The following is an 18,482-nucleotide window of genomic DNA, read 5'->3' as shown; positions in this document are numbered from 1 at the left end:
CAAATTCCTTGGCTAGTTCTTTTAGTTTATGTTTGATACGAGAAATAGGTTTATTGTGGTTATTGTTAATAGTAAAATGTTCTTTAAAATGTTGAATACGTATATCAACTATCTTCATTACTGAATTGAAAAAAGAGTCCAAAGATTTTTTGTCAGCTTTTTCCCGTTTTATCCATTTCATACAGTAAGTATGGAGTGAGTCGTGGATGATATTACGACACTCATTCCAATTAATAATTGACGGGGGACGATATTTAGGTCCTTTACTGAGGAATGATTTTAACTCTCGGTCTTGAACGATGTTAAGATCTCCTGTTATAACATGGGAAATGGGTCCATAAATATATGCGGAATTACTGCAATTACATGAAGTAGGTGTATTTTCACTGATATTAACATCTTTACACAATTGGCTATAATTAAACACAAATTTCCGGGTAGATTTCTTGTAAATATAACAAATAAGAGGTAGTATTTTATTTAGTATATTTATATGGGGACGAAGTCCCCAATAACAGAAGAAAATTAAATAAAAAAGAATTCGGGAAAATTTCCCGAATTTTTCATTGTACTAATGAACTCAAAATCGTTCAATTTTTTTTTGTCGTGTTTTGAAATCCCGGACCTGCGCAGAAATCTACAATGTACTTCCTTTTTCCGGTTTTGTTTGTATGAATCTTTGAGTAAAATATATATTTATCAGTCTAGTATAAATAGGTAGGAACGCAATACCAATTTCATTTTTAATAATTCCTTCATATGAACAAACGTTACCTGATGATAGCGTTTCTTTGTTTAAATTGCATATGACGTCATAACTTAAATAACGCCACAACTAAAATCCCTAACAACAGAACCAAAATCGGAAACGTTACGGTATTTCCGTTTCTTTTTTTTAGCAAATATTTAAGTTACAAAAAAATAATTCATACAGACTTCGTCCCCATTTACAGGTAATGCCTACCTCATATTATAATTAAGTTTAATTATTTGCCAAAATTACTACAATTGTGTATTAAAATTAAGCAGGCTGTAACCTTAATCCTTCAGATTCCATGTTTGTAAATTTTTGTGATTCATACTAATTTTGTGTCTTCCCGAGTAAAATAATGACGTATTTATTATTTCATCGATAATATTCACTGCTCATTTAGGAATACTTCCTCGTATATAATAGAAACGAAATCATGTGTTGTATTAATGGAACAGAATCAATTTCAGCCGACAAGACGTTGGTCTAGCTTCTTTGAAAGGTAACTGTATGCATATGACAATTGTTAAGAGACAGTATAATCTTTTATTCCGCTCACTGTGATATGATATTTTCACTTTTGAGTAAAAATATTCCGTGAAATCTTTTCAATGCGCGGAAATGTGTAAATCGGTTGTTTGAAAAAAAAATGTATTTATTTGTCACTGTACTGAGACTTCCAGAAGTAGAAAACTTATAACAGATATATATAAAGCTTATATATGATTATAAAAAAGTAAAATGCATGTCGACTCATATTTGCTGTATAATACACTTTTTAAGGTCGTAGTACTAATTTAATATTGTTGAACATGTAGAAAAGTCTCTCCGTTCGGATCAAATCTTACAGAATGACCTGATTGACTAAACTGATGTGTCTGAATTTTATGACTTTGAACTAAATTTTATTGAGACTAAAAACCCTTTCTAAAACAGGTATATGAATTCATCAGACAATTGATATATATATATAACTACCCAGGCTATTTCACATCTGCAAAGAAAAAGGAATGCTTACAGGGGCGGATCCAGCCTTTTTCAAAAGAAGGGGTTCCCAACCGAGAATAAAAATGGGGATCCAACCATATCTTTCCATTCAAATGCATTAATCGTAAAAAAAGGGGGGGGGGGGTCGAGCCACATAACCCCCCTGATCCAGCAATACCTTCTCTCGATACCAATGGAAATAAAACACTTTTTATGTTATCTTAATATTATACTTTAATATAAAAAAAACCTGTATAAATCTCGTATATACAGATTTACACATGTGTTTCAAAATAATGTATGCTAATTTAACATAATCAGTAAAATCTATTTTAATTTTGATTCACTCTAAACATCCTATTCACGGACGGAAACTAATCTTTATGTTAATATAGCGAAGTCGGAAAAGGAAACTTGAACGAAGAAAAGTACAGAAAATCAATACAAATAAAAGTATGGCGGTCATTTTTATATTACGTTATACCCTTTGAACTATTGTTTTCAAATTATATCATTAGTTATATCAACCATAAATACACACTACGAACCAATTAAAGTAGATTACCAATATATCAAACTCACGTTGTTTTACTTTATATCTTATACTGATAGCTTTGTCTTATAGAGCCCAATCCTTTCCTTATATCTTATACTAGGAGTTTTGTCTTACAGAGCCCTTCCTTTCCTTTATATCTTATATTAGAAGTTTTGTCCTACAGAGCCACTCCTTTCCTTTATATCTTATACTAGGAGTTTTGTCTTACACAGCCATTCCTTTCCTTTATATCTTATACTAGGAGTTTTGTCTTACAGAGCCCTCCTTTCCTTTATATCTTATACTAGGCGTTTTGTCCTACAGAGCCACTCCTTTCCTTTATATCTTATACTAGGAGTTTTGTCTTACAGAGCCCTTCCGCTCCTTCATATCTTATACCAGGAGTTTGTTTTGCAGAGCTCTTCTTTTCCTTTATATCTTATACTAGTACTAGGAGTTTTGTCTTACAGAGCCCTTCCGTTCCTTTATATCTTATACTAGGCGTGTTGTCTTACAGAGCCATTCCTTTCCTTTGTATCTTATACTGGAGTTTTGTCTTACAGAGCCCTTCCGTTCCTTATATCTTATACTAGGAGCTTTGTCTTACAGAGCCCTCCTTTCCTTTATATCTTATACTAGGCGTTTTGTCTTACAGAGCCATTCCTTTCCATTATATCTTATACTAGGAATTTTGTCTTACAGAGCTATTCCTTTCAGTTATATCTTATACTAGGCGTTTTGTCTTGCAGATCCCTTCCTTGCCCTTATATCTTATACTAGGAGTTTTGTTTTACAGAGCCTTTCCTTTCCATTATATAATACTAGGCGTTTTGTCTTACAGAGCTCTTCTTTTCCTTTATATCTTATACTAGGCTTTTTATCTTACAGAGCCCCTCCTCTCCTTTATATCTTATACTAGGAGTTTTGTCTTACAGAGCCCTTCCGCTCCTTCATATCTTATACCAGGAGTTTGTTTTGCAGAGCTCTTCTTTTCCTTTATATCTTATACTAGTACTAGGAGTTTTGTCTTACAGAGCCTTTCCGTTCCTTTATATCTTATACTAGGCGCTTTGTCTTACAGAGCCATTCCTTTCCTTTGTATCTTATACTTGGAGTTTTGTCTTACAGAGCCCTTCCGCTCCTTTATATCTTATACTAGGCGTTTTGTCTTACATAGCCATTCCTTTCCTTTATATCTTATACTAGGAGTTTTGTCTTACAGAGCCCTTCCGTTCCTTTATATCTTATACTAGGAGTTTTGTCTCACAGAGCCCTTCCTTTATTCATTTCCCTTATATCTTATACTAGGAGTTTTGTTTTGCAGAGCCCTTCCTTCCCTTTATATCTTATACTACGAGTTTTGTCTTACAGAGCCCTTCCGTTCCTTTATATCTTAAACTAGGAGTTTTGTCTCACAAAGCCCTTCCTTTCCTTTATATCTTATACTAGGAGTTTTGTTTGGCAGAGCTCTTCCTTCCCTTTATATCTTATACTAGTACTAGGAGATTTTGTCTTACAGAGCCCTTCCGTTCCTTTATATCTTATACTAGGATTTTTTTCTTACAGAGCCCTCTTTTCCTTTTTATCTTATATTAGAAGTTTTGTCCTACAGAGTCACTCCTTTCCTTTATATCTTATACTAGGAGTTTTGTCTAACACAGCCATTGCTTTCCTTTATATCTTATACTAGGAGTTTAGTCTTACAGAGCCCTCCTTTCCTTTACATCTTATACTAGGCGTTTTGTCTTACAGAGCCATTCCCTTCATTTATATCTTATACTTGGAGTTTTGTCTTACATAGCCTTCCTTTCCTTTATATCTTATACTAGGCGTTTTGTCTTACAGAGCCATTCCTTTCCTTTATATCTTATACTAGGAGTTTTGTCTTACAGAGCGATTCCTTTCATTTATATCTTATACTAGGCGTTTTGTTTTACATATCCCTTCCTTGCCTTTATATCTTATACTAGGAGTTTTGTTTTACAGAGCCCTTCCTTTCCATTATATTATACTAGGCGTTTTGTCTTACAGATACCTTCCTTTCCTTTATATCTTATACTAGGCGTTTTGTCTTACAAAGCCCCTCCTTTCCTTTATATCTTATACTAGGAGTTTTGTCTTACATAGACATTCTTTCCCTTTATATCTTTTACTAGGTATTTGTCTTACAGATCCCTCCTTTCCTTTATATCTTACACTAGGCGTTTTGTCTTACGGAGCTCTTCCTTTCTTTCTTTTCTTTATATCTTATACTAGGAGTTTTGTTTTGCAGAGCCCTTCCTTTCCTTTATATCTTATACTAGGAGTTTTGTCTTACAGAGCCCTCCTTTCCTTTATATCTTATACTAGGAGTTTTGTCATACAGAGCCCTCCTTTCCTTTATATCTTATACTAGGCGTTTTGTCTTACGGAGCCCTCTTATCCTTTATATATTATACTAGACATTTTGTCTAACAGAGCTCTTCCTTTCTTCCTTTCCTTTATATCTTATACCAGGAGTTTTGTTTTGCAGAGCCCTTCCTTTCCTTTATATCTTATACTAGGCGTTTTGTTTTGCAGAGCCCTTCCTTTCCTTTATATCTTATACTAGGAGATTTGTTTTGCAGAGCCCTTCCTTTCCTTTATATCTTATACTGGAAGTTTTTTTCTTACAGAGCCCTTCCGTTCCTTTATATCTTATACTAGGAGTTTTGTCTTACATAGCCCTTTCTTTCCTTTATATCTTATACTAGGAGTTTTGTCTTACAGAGCCTTTCCGCTCCTTTATATCTTATACTAGGAGTTTAGTCTTACAGAGCCCTGTTTAAGAGACATGTTTAACCTATTGTCATCCTGACTTTTCTGTTGTTTAACCTTTTGTCATCCTGACCTTTCTACTGTTTAACCCATTATAATCATGGTGCTGCATCTGTTGAATCCACTGTTATCATGCTCCTCTCTCTGTTTAATCAATTGTAATCCTGTCCCTTCCTCTATTCAGCCTATTGTTATCATAAACTGCCTCTCTTTAACCCATTGTAATCCTGCTAGTGCCTGTGTTTAACCCATTATAATTCTGCTACTGTCTCTGTTTAACCCAATATAATCCTGCTCCTGTCTCTGTTAAACCAATTGCAATTTTGCTCCTGTCTCTGTTTAACCCATTGTCATCTTGCTCCTGTCTAATTTTAACCAAATATAATCCTGATCCTTCCTCTTTTTAACTCGTTGTCATCCTGATCCTACCTCTGTTTAACCCTTTGTTATCCTATTCCTGCCTCCGTTGAATAGAGATTGTAATGTTTCTCTTGCCTCTGTTTATAAACCCATTGCTATTTTTTTTCTTCCTTCTGTTTAACCCTTTGTCTTCCTGCTCATGCCTCTGTTTAACTTATTGTCATTATGTATCTTCTTCTCTAGCCCACAGATATCCTGTCCTTTCCTCTTTTTTATCCATTGTCATCCTGTTCCTGCTTCTGTTAAGCCAATTGTTATCCTGTTCCTGCCTCTGTTTAACCCATTGTTATCCTGTCCCTGTCTCTGGTTAACCCGTTGTCATCCTGTTCCTGTCTCTATTTAACCCATTGTCATCCTGTCTCTTTCTCTGTTTAACCCATTGTTATCCTGTACTTTCCTCTGTTTAACCCATTGTTATCCTTTATTTGCCTCTGTTTATTCCACTCATCATGTCCCTGCTTGTGTCTGTGTTCAACCCATTGTAATCTTTCTCCTGCATCATTCCTTTCTTCTACTTTTTACTTTCTACTTTATAACCTTTTAACCAATTGGTATCCTGTCCCTGCCTCTGTTGAACCCATTGTCTTTCGTCTCCTGTATAACCCATTGTCATCCTGACTTTTCCTTTCCGTTGTTTAACCTATTGTCATCCTGACCCTTCCACTGTTTAACCAATCATAATCCTGTTCCTGCTTCTTTTTAACCCACTGTCATCATGTCCCTTCCTCTGTTCATCCCATTGTTATCCAAACCGGCCTCTCTTTAACCCATTGTTATCCTGCTCGTGTCTGTGTTTAACCCATTGTAATTCTGCTCTGCCTCTATTTAACCCATTGTCATCCTTTCCGTCCTTCTGTTTAACGAATTGTTATCCTGTCTCTACCTTTGCTTTACCAATTACCTTCCTGCTCATGCCCCTGTTTAACCCTAGTGTCATCCTGTCCCTGCCACTGTAAACCCATTGTCATCGTGTCTTTTTTTCTGTTTAGCCCACAGCTATCCTGTCCTTTCCTTTGTTTAACCCATTGTTATCCTGTCTTTTTCGATGTTTAATCCATTATCATCCTTTCCCTGCCTCTGTTTATCCCATTGTCACCCTTTCCCTCCTCTATTTAACCCATCGGCATCCTTTCCCTGCCTCTGTTTAACCCATTGTTATCGTGTCCCTGCCTCTGTTTAACTAGTTGTCATCCTTTCCCTGCCTCTGTTTATCCCATTGTCACCCTTTCCCTCCTCTATTTAACCCATCGGCATCCTTTCCCTGCCTCTGTTTAACCCATTGTTATCGTGTCCCTTCCTCTGTTCAACTGATTGTAATTCTGTCCTGCCTATGTTTAACCCATTGTCATCCTGCATGTGCCTGTGTTTAACCCATTGTTATCCTGCTCCTGCATCTGTTTAACCAATTGTCCTTCTTTCCTTTCTTCTGTTTAACCAATTGTTATCCTGTCTCTGCCTCTGTTTAACCAATTGTCTTCCTGCTTCTGCCTCTGTATAACCCATTGTCATTCTGTCCCTGCCTCTGTTTAACTCATTGTCATCCTGTCTTCTCGTGTTGTCATTCTTACCCTTCCACTGTTCAACCAATTATAATCCTGCTCCTGCCTCTGTTTAATCCATTGTCATCCTGCTCCTGTCTCTGCTTATCCACTGTTTTCCTGTCCCTGGCTCTGTTTAACTAATTGTTATTTTATCCCGTTTGTATAACCCATTGTAATCCTGCTCCTGTCTATGCTTAACCCATTGTTATCTTACTCTTGCCTCATTGCTATTTTTTTCTTCCTTCTGTTTAACCAATTGTTATCTAAGGATTTTCTTACCCCAGGAGTAGATTACCTAAGCCGTATTTGGCACAACTTTTTGGAATTTTGGGTCCTTAATGCTCATCAACTTTGTATTTGTTTTGGTTTTTTAACTATTTTGAACTGAGCGTCACTGATGAGTCTTACAAATGTATGTAGACGAAACGCGCGTCTGGCGTATAAAATTATAATCCTGGTACTATTGATAACTAATTATCCTGTCCCTACCTCTGTTAAACCCATTGTCTTCCTACTTCTGCCTCTCTTGAACTAATTGTTATCCTTTCCCTTCCTCCGTTTAACCCATTGTCATTCTGTCTCTTCCTCTGTTAAGCAAACAACTAACCTGTCCCTTCCTCTGTTAAACCCATGTCCCGTATCTTTCCCTATGTTTGATCTATTTTCATCCTGTCCCTACCTTTGTTTAACCCATTGTTATCCTGTCCCTGCCTCTGTTCAACCCATTGTCATCCTGCTCGTGCCTGTGTTAGCCCATTGTTATCCTGTTCCTGTCTCTGTTTAACCCATTGTCATATTTTTCCTCCTTGTGTTTATCCAATTGTTATCTTTTTCTTCCTTGTGTTTATCCAATTGTTATCTTTTTCTTCCTTGTGTTTATCCAATTGTCTTCCTGTTTCTGTCTCTATAACCCATTGTCATCCGGTCTCTTCCGTTGTTTAACCTATTGTCATCCTGACCCTTCCACTGTTTAACTCATTATAATCATGGTGCTGCATCTGTTGAATCCACTGTCATCCTGCTCCTGTTTCTGTTTAACCCACGGTTTTCCTGTCCCTGCCTCTGTTTAACAAATTGCTATGATGTCCCTTCGTCTGTTTTACCCATTGTAATCCTGCTCCTGCCTCTGTTTGACCCATTGTTATCCTGCTCCTACCTCTGTTTAACCCACAGTTATCCCGCCCTTGCCTTTGTTTAACTCATTGTCATCCTGCTCCTGCCTCTTTTTAATCAACTGCTATCCTGCCCTTGCCTCTTTTCAACTCATTGTCATCCTGATCCTACCTCTGTTTAACCCACTGCTATCCTGCTCCTGCCTCTGTTCAACCTACTGCTATCCTGCTTCTGCTTCTGTGTAACCCACTGTTATCTTGCCATTGCCTTTGTTTAACTTATTGTCATCCTGCTCCTGCCTCTGTTTAACCCACTGACATCCTGCCATTGCCTCTTTTTAACTCATTGTTATCCTGATCCTACATCTGTTTAACCCACTGCCATCCTGCCCTTGCCTCTTTTTAACTCATTGTTATCCTGATCCTACCTCTGTTTTACCAATTGTAATCCTGTCCCTTCCTCTGTTTAGCCCATAGTTATCCTAACATGCCTCTGTTTAACCCATTGTAATCCTGCTCCTGCCGGTGTTTAACCCATTGAAATTCTGATCCTGCCTATGTTTAACACAATATTATTCTTCTTTTGTCTCTGTTTAACCCATTGTCATCCTGCTCCTGTCTAATTTTAACCAAATATAATTCTGCTCCTGCCTCTGTTTAAGACATTGTTATACTGTCTCTTCCTTTGTCCAACCCATTATTATCTGTCCCTGCCTCTGTTTAACCCATTGTCATCATGATCCTGCCTGTGTTTGACGCACTGCTTTCCTGTCCTTGTTTCTTTTTAACCCATTGTCATCCTGATCCTGCCTCTGTAAAACCCATTGTAATCGTGTTCCCTCCTCTGTTTAACCAATAATAATCCTGTTCGTGTCTGTGTGTAACTCATTGTTATTCTGCATGTGTCTGTGTTTAACCCATTGTCATCCTGTGCCTTCCTCTTTTACCACCATTGTTATCCAATTCCTACCTCTGTTTAACATATTGAAATGTTTTTCTTGCGTCTGTTTATAAACCCATTGCTATTTTTTCCCTTCTGTTTAACCCATTGTCTTCCTGCTCCTGCCTCTGTTTAACTTATTGTCATTATGTCTCCTCTTCTCTTTAGCCCACAGATATTCTGTCCTTTCCTCTTTTTTATCCATTGTCATCCTGTCCCAGCTTCTGTTTAAGCCATTGTTATACTGTTCCTGCCTCTTTTTATCCCACAGCTATCCTGTATTTTACTCTGTTTAACCCATTGTTATCCTGTATTTTATGCTGTTTAATCCATTGTCATCCTGGCCCTGCTCGTACCTGTGTTCAACCCATTGTTATCTTTCTCCTGCATCTGTTTAATCTATTGTCATCCTTTCCTTCCTTCCACTAGTATTTAACCAATTGTTATCCTGTCCCTGCCTCTGTTTAACCCATTGTCTTCCGTCTCCTTTATAACCCATTGTCATCCTGACTTTTCCTTTCCGTTGTTTAACCTATTTTCATCCTGACCCTTCCACTGTTTAACATAATATAATCCTGTTCCTGCCTCTCTTTAACCCACTGTCATCATGTCCCTTCCTCTGTTCAGCCCATTGTTATCCTTTATTTTCTTCTGTTTAATCCATTGTCATCCTTGCCCTGCTCGTGTCTGTGTTCAACCCATTTCTCCTGCATCTGTTTAACCCATTGTCATCCATTCCTTTGTTCTACCTTTTACTTTTTACTTTATAACCTTTTAACCAATTGTTATCCTGTCCCTGCCTCTGTTTAACCCATTGTCTTTCGTCTCCTGTATAACCCATTGTCATCCTGACTTTTCCTTTCCGTTGTTTAACCTATTGTCATTCTGACCATTCCACTGTTTAACCCATTATAATCCTGTTCCTGCTTCTGTCTAACCAACTGTCATCATGTTCCTTCTTCTGTTCAGCCCATTGTTATCCAAACCAGCCTCTCTTTAACCCATTGTTATCCTGCTCGTGTCTGTGTTTAACCCATTGTAATTCTGCTCTTGTCTCTATTTAACCCATTGTCATCCTTTTCGTCCTTCTGTTTAACGAATTGTTATCCTGTCTCTGTCTCTGCTTTACCAATTGCCTTCCTGCTCATGCCCCTGTTTAACCCCTGTGTCATCCTGTCCTTGCCACTGTAAACCCATTGTCATCGTGTCTTTTTTTCTGTTTAGCCCACAGCTATCCTGTCCCTTCCTTTGTTTAACCCATTGTTATCCTGTCTTTTTCGATGTTTAATCCATTATCATCCTTTCCATGCCTCTGTTGATCCCATTGTCACCCGTTCCCTCCTCTATTTAACCCATCGGCATCCTTTCCCTGCCTCTGTTTAAACCATTGTTATCGTGTCCCTGTCTCTGTTTAACTAGTTGTCATCCTGTTCCTGCCTATGTTTAACTTATTCTCAGTCTGTCCCTTCCTCTGTTTAACTGATTGTAATTCTGTCCCTGCCGATGTTTAACCCATTGTCATCCTGCATGTGCCTGTGTTTAACCCATTGTTATCCTGCTCCTGCATCTGTTTAACCAATTGTCCTTCTTTCCTTTCTTCTGTTTAACCAATTGTTATCCTGTCTCTGCCTCTGTTTAACCAATTGTCTTCCTGCTTCTGCCTCTGTATAACCCATTGTCATTCTGTCCCTGCCTCTGTTTAACTCATTGTCATCCTGTCTTCTCGTGTTGTTATTCTTACCCTTCCACTGTTCAACCAATTATAATCCTGCTCCGGCCTCTGTTTAATCCATTGTCATCCTGCTCCTGTCTCTGCTTATCCACTGTTTTCCTATCCATGGCTCTGTTTAACTAATTGTTATTTTATCCCGTTTGTGTTTAACCCATTGTTATCCTGCTCCTGCATCTGTTGAACCAATTGTCCTTCTTTCATTTCTTCTGTTTAACCAATTGTTATCCTGTCCCTACCTCTGTTTAACCCATTGTCTTCCTACTTCTGCCTCTTTTGAACCAATTGTTATCCTTTCCCTTCCTCCGTTTAACCCATTGTCATTCTGTCTTTTCCTCTGTTAAGCAAACAACTAACCTGTCCCTTCCTCTGTTTAACCCATGTCCCGTATCTTTCCCTATGTTTTATCCATTGTCATCCTGTCCCTACCTCAATTTAACCCATTGTTATCCTGTCCCTGCCTCTGGTCAACCCATTTTCATCCTGCTCGTGCCTGTGTTAGCCCATTGTTATCCTGTTCCTTTCTCTGTTTAACCCATTGTCATCCTGTCCTTGCCTCTTTTGTAACCAATTTTCTTCCTGCTTCTGTCCCTGTATAACCCATTGTTATCCTGCTCGTGTCTGTGTTTAACCCATTGTAATTCTGCTCTTGCCTCTATTTAACCCATTGTCATCCTTTTCGATCTTCTGTTTAACGAATTGTTATCCTGTCTCTGTCTCTGCTTTACCAAGTGCCTTCCTGTGCATGCCCCTGTTTAACCCCTGTGTTATCCTGCTCATGCCCCTGTTTAACCCCTGTGTTATCCTGTCCCTGCCACTGTAAACCCATTGTCATCGTGTCTTTTTTTCTGTTTAGCCCACAGCTATCCTGTCCCTTCCTTTGTTTAACCCATTGTTATCCTGTCTTTTTCGATGTTTAATCCATTATCATCCTTTCCCTGCCTTTGTTTATCCCATTGTCACCCTTTCCCTCCTCTATTTAACCCATCGGCATCCTTTCCCTGCCTCTGTTTAACCCATTGTTATCGTGTCCCTGTCTCTGTTTAACTAGTTGTCATCCTGTTCCTGCCTATGTTTAACTTATTCTCAGTCTGTCCCTTCCTCTGTTTAACTGATTGTAATTCTGTCCCTGCCTATGTTTAACCCATTGTCATCCTGCATGTGCCTGTGTTTAACCGATTGTTATCCTGCTCCTGCATCTGCTTAACCAATTGTCCTTCTTTCATTTCTTCTGTTTAACCAATTGTTATCCTGTCTCTGCCTCTGTTTAACCTATTGTCTTCCTGCTTCTGCCTCTGTATAACCCATTGTCATTCTGTCCCTGCCTCTGTTTAAATCATTGTCATCCTGTCTTCTCGTGTTGTTATTCTTACCCTTCCACTGTTCAACCAATTATAATCCTGCTCCGGCCTCTGTTTAATCCATTGTCATCCTGCTCCTGTCTCTGCTTATCCACTGTTTTCCTGTCCATGGCTCTGTTTAACTAATTGTTATTTTATCCCGTTTGTGTTTAACCCATTGTTATCCTGCTCCTGCATCTGTTTAACCAATTGTCCTTCTTTCATTTCTGCTGTTTAACCAATTGTTATCCTGTCCCTACCTCTGTTTAAACCATTGTCTTCCTACTTCTGCCTCTTTTGAACCAATTGTTATCCTTTCCCTTCCTCCGTTTAACCCATTGTCATTCTGTCTTTTCCTCTGTTAAGCAAACAACTAACCTGTCCCTTCCTCTGTTTAACCCATGTCCCGTATCTTTCCCTATGTTTTATCCATTGTCATCCTGTCCCTACCTCTATTTAACCCATTGTTATCCTGTCCCTGCCTCTGTTCAACCCATTTTCATCCTGCTCGTGCCTGTGTTAGCCCATTGTTATCCTGTTCCTTTCTCTGTTTAACCCATTGTCATCTTTTTCTTCCTTCTGTTTATCCAATTGTTATCCTGTCCTTGCCTCTGTGTAACCAATTTTCTTCCTGCTTCTGTCCCTGTATAACCCATTGTCATCCTGTCTCTCCCGTTGATTAACCTATTTTCATCCTGACCCTTTCACTGTTTAACTCATTATAATCCTGGTGCTGCATCTATTAAATCCACTGTCATCCTGCTCTTGTGTCTGTTTAACCCATGGTTTTCCTGTCCCTGCCTCTGTTTAACAAATCGCTATGCTGTCCCTTCGTCTGTTTTACCCATTGTCATCCTGCTCCTGCCTTTGTTTAACCCATTGTTATCCTGTTCCTGCCTCTGTTTAACCCACTGCTATCCTGCACTTGCGTCTTTTTAACTCATTGTCATCCTGCCCTTGCCTCTGTTTAACCCACTGCTATCCCGCTTCTGCCTCTGTTTAATCCACTGCTATCCTGCTCCTGCCTTTGTTTAACTCATTTTCATCCTGCTCCTGCCTTTGTGTAATCCACTGCTATTCTAATCTTGCCTCTATTTAATCAACAGCTATTCAAATCTTGCCTCTGTTTAACCAACTGCTATCCTGCTTCTGTCTCTGTTTAACCCACTGTTATCCTACTCCTGCCTCTTTTTAACCCCGTGCTATCATGCTCCTGCCTCTGTTAAACCCACTGCTATCATGCCCTTTCCTCAGTTTAACCCACTGCTATCCTGCTCCTGCCTCTGTTAAACCCACTGCTATCATGCCCTTTCCTCAGGTTAACCCACTTCTATCCTGCTCCTGCCTCTGTTTAACCCACTGCTATCATGTCATTTCCTCAGTTTAACCCACTGCTATCCTGCTCCTGCCTCTGTTTAACCCACTGCTATCATGCCCTTTCCTCTGTTTAACCCACTGCTATCCTGCTCCTGCCTCTGTTTAACCAACTGCTATCCAGCTCCTGCCTCTGTTCAACCCACCGCTATCCTGCTCTTGCTTCTGTTAAACCCACTGCTATCAACCCCTTTCTTCTGTTTAACCCACTGCTATCCTGCTCCTGCCTCTTTTTAACCAACTGCTATCCTGCTCCTGCCTCTGTTAAACCCACTGCTATCCTGCTCCTGCCTCTGTTAAACCCGCTGCTATCATGCCCTTTCCTCAGTTTAACCCACTGCTATCCTGCTCCTGCCTCTGTTTAACCCACTGCTATCATGCCCTTTCCTCAGTTTAACCCACTGCTATCCTGCTCCTGCCTCTGTTTAACCCACTGCTAGCATGCCCTTTCCTCAGTTTAACCCACTGCTATCCTGCTCCTGCGTCTGTTTAACCCACTGCTATCATGCCCTTTCCTCTGTTTAACCCACTGTTATCCTGCTCCTGCCTCTGTTAAACCAACTGCTATCCTGCTCTTGCCTCTGTTCAACCCACTGCTATCCTGCTCTTGCCTCTGTTAAACCCACTGCTATCATGCCCTTTCCTCAGTTTAACCCACTGCTATCCTGCTCTTGCCTCTGTTAAACCCACTGCTATCATGCCCTTTCCTCAGTTTAACCCACTGCTATCCTGCTCCTGTCTCTGTTAAACCCACTGCTATCATGCCCTTTCCTCAGTTTAACCCACTGCTATCCTGCTCCTGCCTCTGTTAAACCCACTGCTATCATGCCCTTTCCTCTGTTTAACCCATTGCTATCCTGCTTTTTTCTCTGTTTAACCCACTGCTATCCTGAACTCATTGGTTGAAAAAGCAAAAACATTTTTAACAAGGATGATTTATCTCAATCAAGCAGTTGATAACATGTTTTTTTCTACTTGTAGGATATAATGGAATATTGGAATGAGGTTATAATTTATCTTCTTTGATGTCAAGTAGAAATGTTACTTTTTGATCTCCATTCTCTTACTGAAAATACAAGTATGTAACTAGTAAGAAATTTTTAGATAAAATCAAAATGAGGTACATGAAAAAATTCCTTTTGTCTGAATTATATTTTAAAGGAGGAAAAACTGCTGTATAAAATTGTTTTTATGTAGAAGAATACATAATTGTTGTCGAATTTTAGAGTGAAAACCTGGGTCTCTGGCAATCATACTTTATCACTTTATTTTGTGTAATTAATCACCCTGATAATGTATTTTTTTTATGCAAAGTCTGTTTTACTTGCAGAAACTGCTTACAGCTGCTAGGAATGGAATAGTAGAAGACGTACAACTTTGCTTAGCGAATGGAGCAAACATTGATTATGCAAAAGAGGTAAACATTGTCTCATTAGCAATCATATTCCGTGTCGTATTAGACTTTTTTTAAATGAGTTACATTAAACACCATTTTATTGTAGTCCTACAGGATAGATACACATTGTCTCACCAAGAATTCTAACACATCTTCTTATTTAATGTTATGTACATTGCAAACATCTTTTTTGTAGTCCTGCATATAAACACATTGTATTATTTTAATTTTAGTTTCTTGTGTACAATTTGGAAATTAGTATGGCGTTCATTATTACTGAACTAGTATATATTTGTTTAGGAACTAGCTGAACGACGCCTCCGGGTGCGGGAATTTCTCGTTACATTGAAGACCTGTTGGTGACCTTCTGCTGATGTTTTTTCTATGGTCGGGTTGTTGTCTCTTTTATACATTCCCCATTTCCATTCTCAATTTTCTTGTAACATATTAATCATAACACAATTTCTTATCTTAAGATGATAACATTTAAATCCTCTTTGTTGTAATATTACAGATACACATGTTTGCCAGCACTTCTTCTATGCTGACATGAACAATCATTGATATGGTCATACTCTATTTATAAATTAACTATTTACAAAACTTTTGAAATTTTTGAAATATAAAGGCTTTTCTACCTCCTGCAAAGTCATGGAAGTGGATAGTGATTAATATACGTTGCAGTAACTTGTTTCCCAAATCCACTATCAATAAATATGTTTAAACTAAACTTTTAGTAATTTTGGTACTCAATGCTCATGGTGCTCTTAAACTTGGCTTTTTAACTTTTTGGGATTCGAGCGTCACTGTTGAGTCTTTTGTAGACGAAACGCGCGTCTAGCGTATATGCAAATTTTATCCTGGTATCTATGATGAGTTTATTTGGATTAAGAATCATATCACATCTTCTTATTTTATGTTAGTTTTTCAAAACCACTTTGTTTTACTAGTAATACAGCTACGAACTGTGCCATTAGCAATCATAACAGATCTTCTTTTTTCATGACTTTGAAATAGATACTAGTAATACAGATCTTCTTATTTTATGCTATTGAAATAGTTACTTTACAATAAGTGTTGATGAGACTAAATAATGCAAATCAGAAAGATAAAATCTATATAATAACAAATAATATTAAAACTATGAAGTTGGCTCTCATTTTTCTTTCTCATTGAAATGAATGAATGTATATAACTATTTGTACGTTTAATTATTTAAATTATCTTTTTTAAATTGGCAGGTTTGACTATTGATTCATGTGAGATATATTTTGTCAGCCAAGTTTTGATGTCAGTTATTATATTGCAGAATTTTGGATTTGGATATACAGCATTAATAGAGGCTGTCGAAGGAAGACACCTAGACGTTATACATCTCTTAATTGACAGAGGATGTGACAAAGATGCCGTAGCAGTATGTTAAATATTATCACTAGTCTAATCATTTTCCTCTAAAGTAAATCAAATCATCTTGTTAATTAGACATGTTTAATGGACAAAACATATTGGATTAAACAAACTATAAAGAGGGGAGTCTTGTTGTATTGAGTCAGAACATGAAACTCTTCAAATGTCATTGAAAATGTTTCTTTTAAAGAAAGTGGTATACAAAAGTTTATCATGTAAAGCCGACAAATTTAGATGTAATCGAACATAAACACACACATAATTATATATAGATATAGGAATATGTGGTATCAGAGCCGATGAGACACCTTTCCATCCAAGTAACAATTAATAAAAGTAAACCATTGAAGTTCAATGTACGGCCTTCAAAACGGAGCATTGACTGACACCGAACAACAAGATATAAAGGGCCCCAAAAATTACTAGTGTATAACCATTCAACGGGAAAAACAACGATCTAATCTATATAAAAAAGGGAAACGAGATACACGTATGAGCTACATAAACACACGAAAATTACTGTACAACAGATTCCTGACTTAGGACAAGTGCAAACCTTTGCAGTGGGATTGAATGTTTTAATGGTACCAAACCTTCTCCCTTTTCTAAAACAATTTAATAACATCCCAACATAGAAAGACACAATATAAAATATCCATTGGATGCTTAACTCAATCAAAAAAACTAATATTAAAACACAATATAGTTGAATCATATTTTATTCAGTGCTTTGTACTGAATCCATTGATACAATTTTTTGTGTTTTTGAAGAATTTGTTTTTTTAACATGACAGTTCTGATGAATGTTCTAATATCTTTTAACAAAGCATTTTGTATATTTGTTGTTTATATGTAATAAAAAAGTAAGTGTGACAGACCATTGTATTGAATTTTGACTACAAATTCATGTGACACATATATGTTTTTTATATTTATAACACAACATTGACTAATAATTCATGCAAAACATATCTTGTTTATATCTATAACACAACATTGACTATAATTCATGCGACACATATCTTGTTTATATCTATAACACAACATTGACTAAAAATTTATGTGACACATATGTTGTTTATATTTATAACACATTATAGACTAATAATTCATGCGATACATATCTTGTTTATATCTATAACACAACATTGACTAATAATTCATGCGATACATATCTTGTTTATATCTATAACACAACATTGACTAAAAATTCATGTGACACATATGTTGTTTATATTTATAACACAATATAGACTAATAATTCATGCGATACATATGTTGTTTATATTTATAACACAACATTGACTAATAATTCATGCAATTCATATCTTGTGTATATCTATAACACAGCTTCGACTAAAAAATCATGTGACACATATGTTGTTTATATCTATAACACAACATTGACTAAAATTCATGCGACACATATGTTGTTTATATCTATAACACAACATTGACTATAATTCATGCGACACATATGTTGTTTATATCTATAACACAACATTGACTATAATTCATGCGACACATATCTTGTTTATATCTATAACACAACATTGACTAAAAATTCATGTGACACATATGTTGTTTATATTTATAACACATTATATAGAGAATAATACATGGCAAAATCCGTATCATATGTCGTATCATCCCGAGACATCAATATCAGCCCAAGGGCCTATAGGCCCGAGGGATGATATTTGTCTAGGGTGATACGGCATGTGATACGGATTTTGCCATGTATTATACGCTTTATCATATATTTCAACAGAAGAGTAGTATATTATATGAATTCTGATCCATAGCACTGGGTTTCCTTCAGTTCTGCTTTTGTCTTGTGTCAAAGCAGGAACATATATATATATGTTAGATATACTGTTCCCAGGTCAAAGCCTTAAAAATAACTGCTCAATTATTTACACCTGGGTTACCTTACAATTTGCGTGCTGTTGTTTTAAAAGTATTTTGTTTATTATTGTATTTATTTGAGTGTTTTGTATTTTTTATAGTTGCATTTTGTGTGCCAAAAAATATGAAAACTTGATGTTCGTGACGTCACATACAATATGAAAACTTGACGTTCGTGATATTACATACCAAACAATGACGTCATTCAAAAAATTGACCTATTTTGAGGGAATTTTTTCTTAAGCA

General features: G+C 37.2%; 1 long non-coding RNA gene across 1 annotated transcript; it reads left to right on the top strand.

Moving 5' to 3' along the window:
• The first annotated feature begins 1,168 nt into the window (after positions 1–1,168).
• On the top strand, positions 1,169–14,942 carry LOC134690623 (uncharacterized). The gene is made up of 3 exons (XR_010101983.1): positions 1,169–1,253; positions 14,507–14,530; positions 14,856–14,942. It is a non-coding gene; the product is annotated as an uncharacterized LOC134690623 (long non-coding RNA).
• Positions 14,943–18,482: the final 3,540 nt, after the last annotated feature.

The sequence above is a fragment of the Mytilus trossulus genome, chromosome 11, assembly GCF_036588685.1.
Source record: "Mytilus trossulus isolate FHL-02 chromosome 11, PNRI_Mtr1.1.1.hap1, whole genome shotgun sequence".
NCBI lineage: Eukaryota > Metazoa > Mollusca > Bivalvia > Mytilida > Mytilidae > Mytilus > Mytilus trossulus.
Note: the sequence above shows the minus strand (reverse complement) of the source record. Positions and strands in the feature narration are given on the sequence as shown.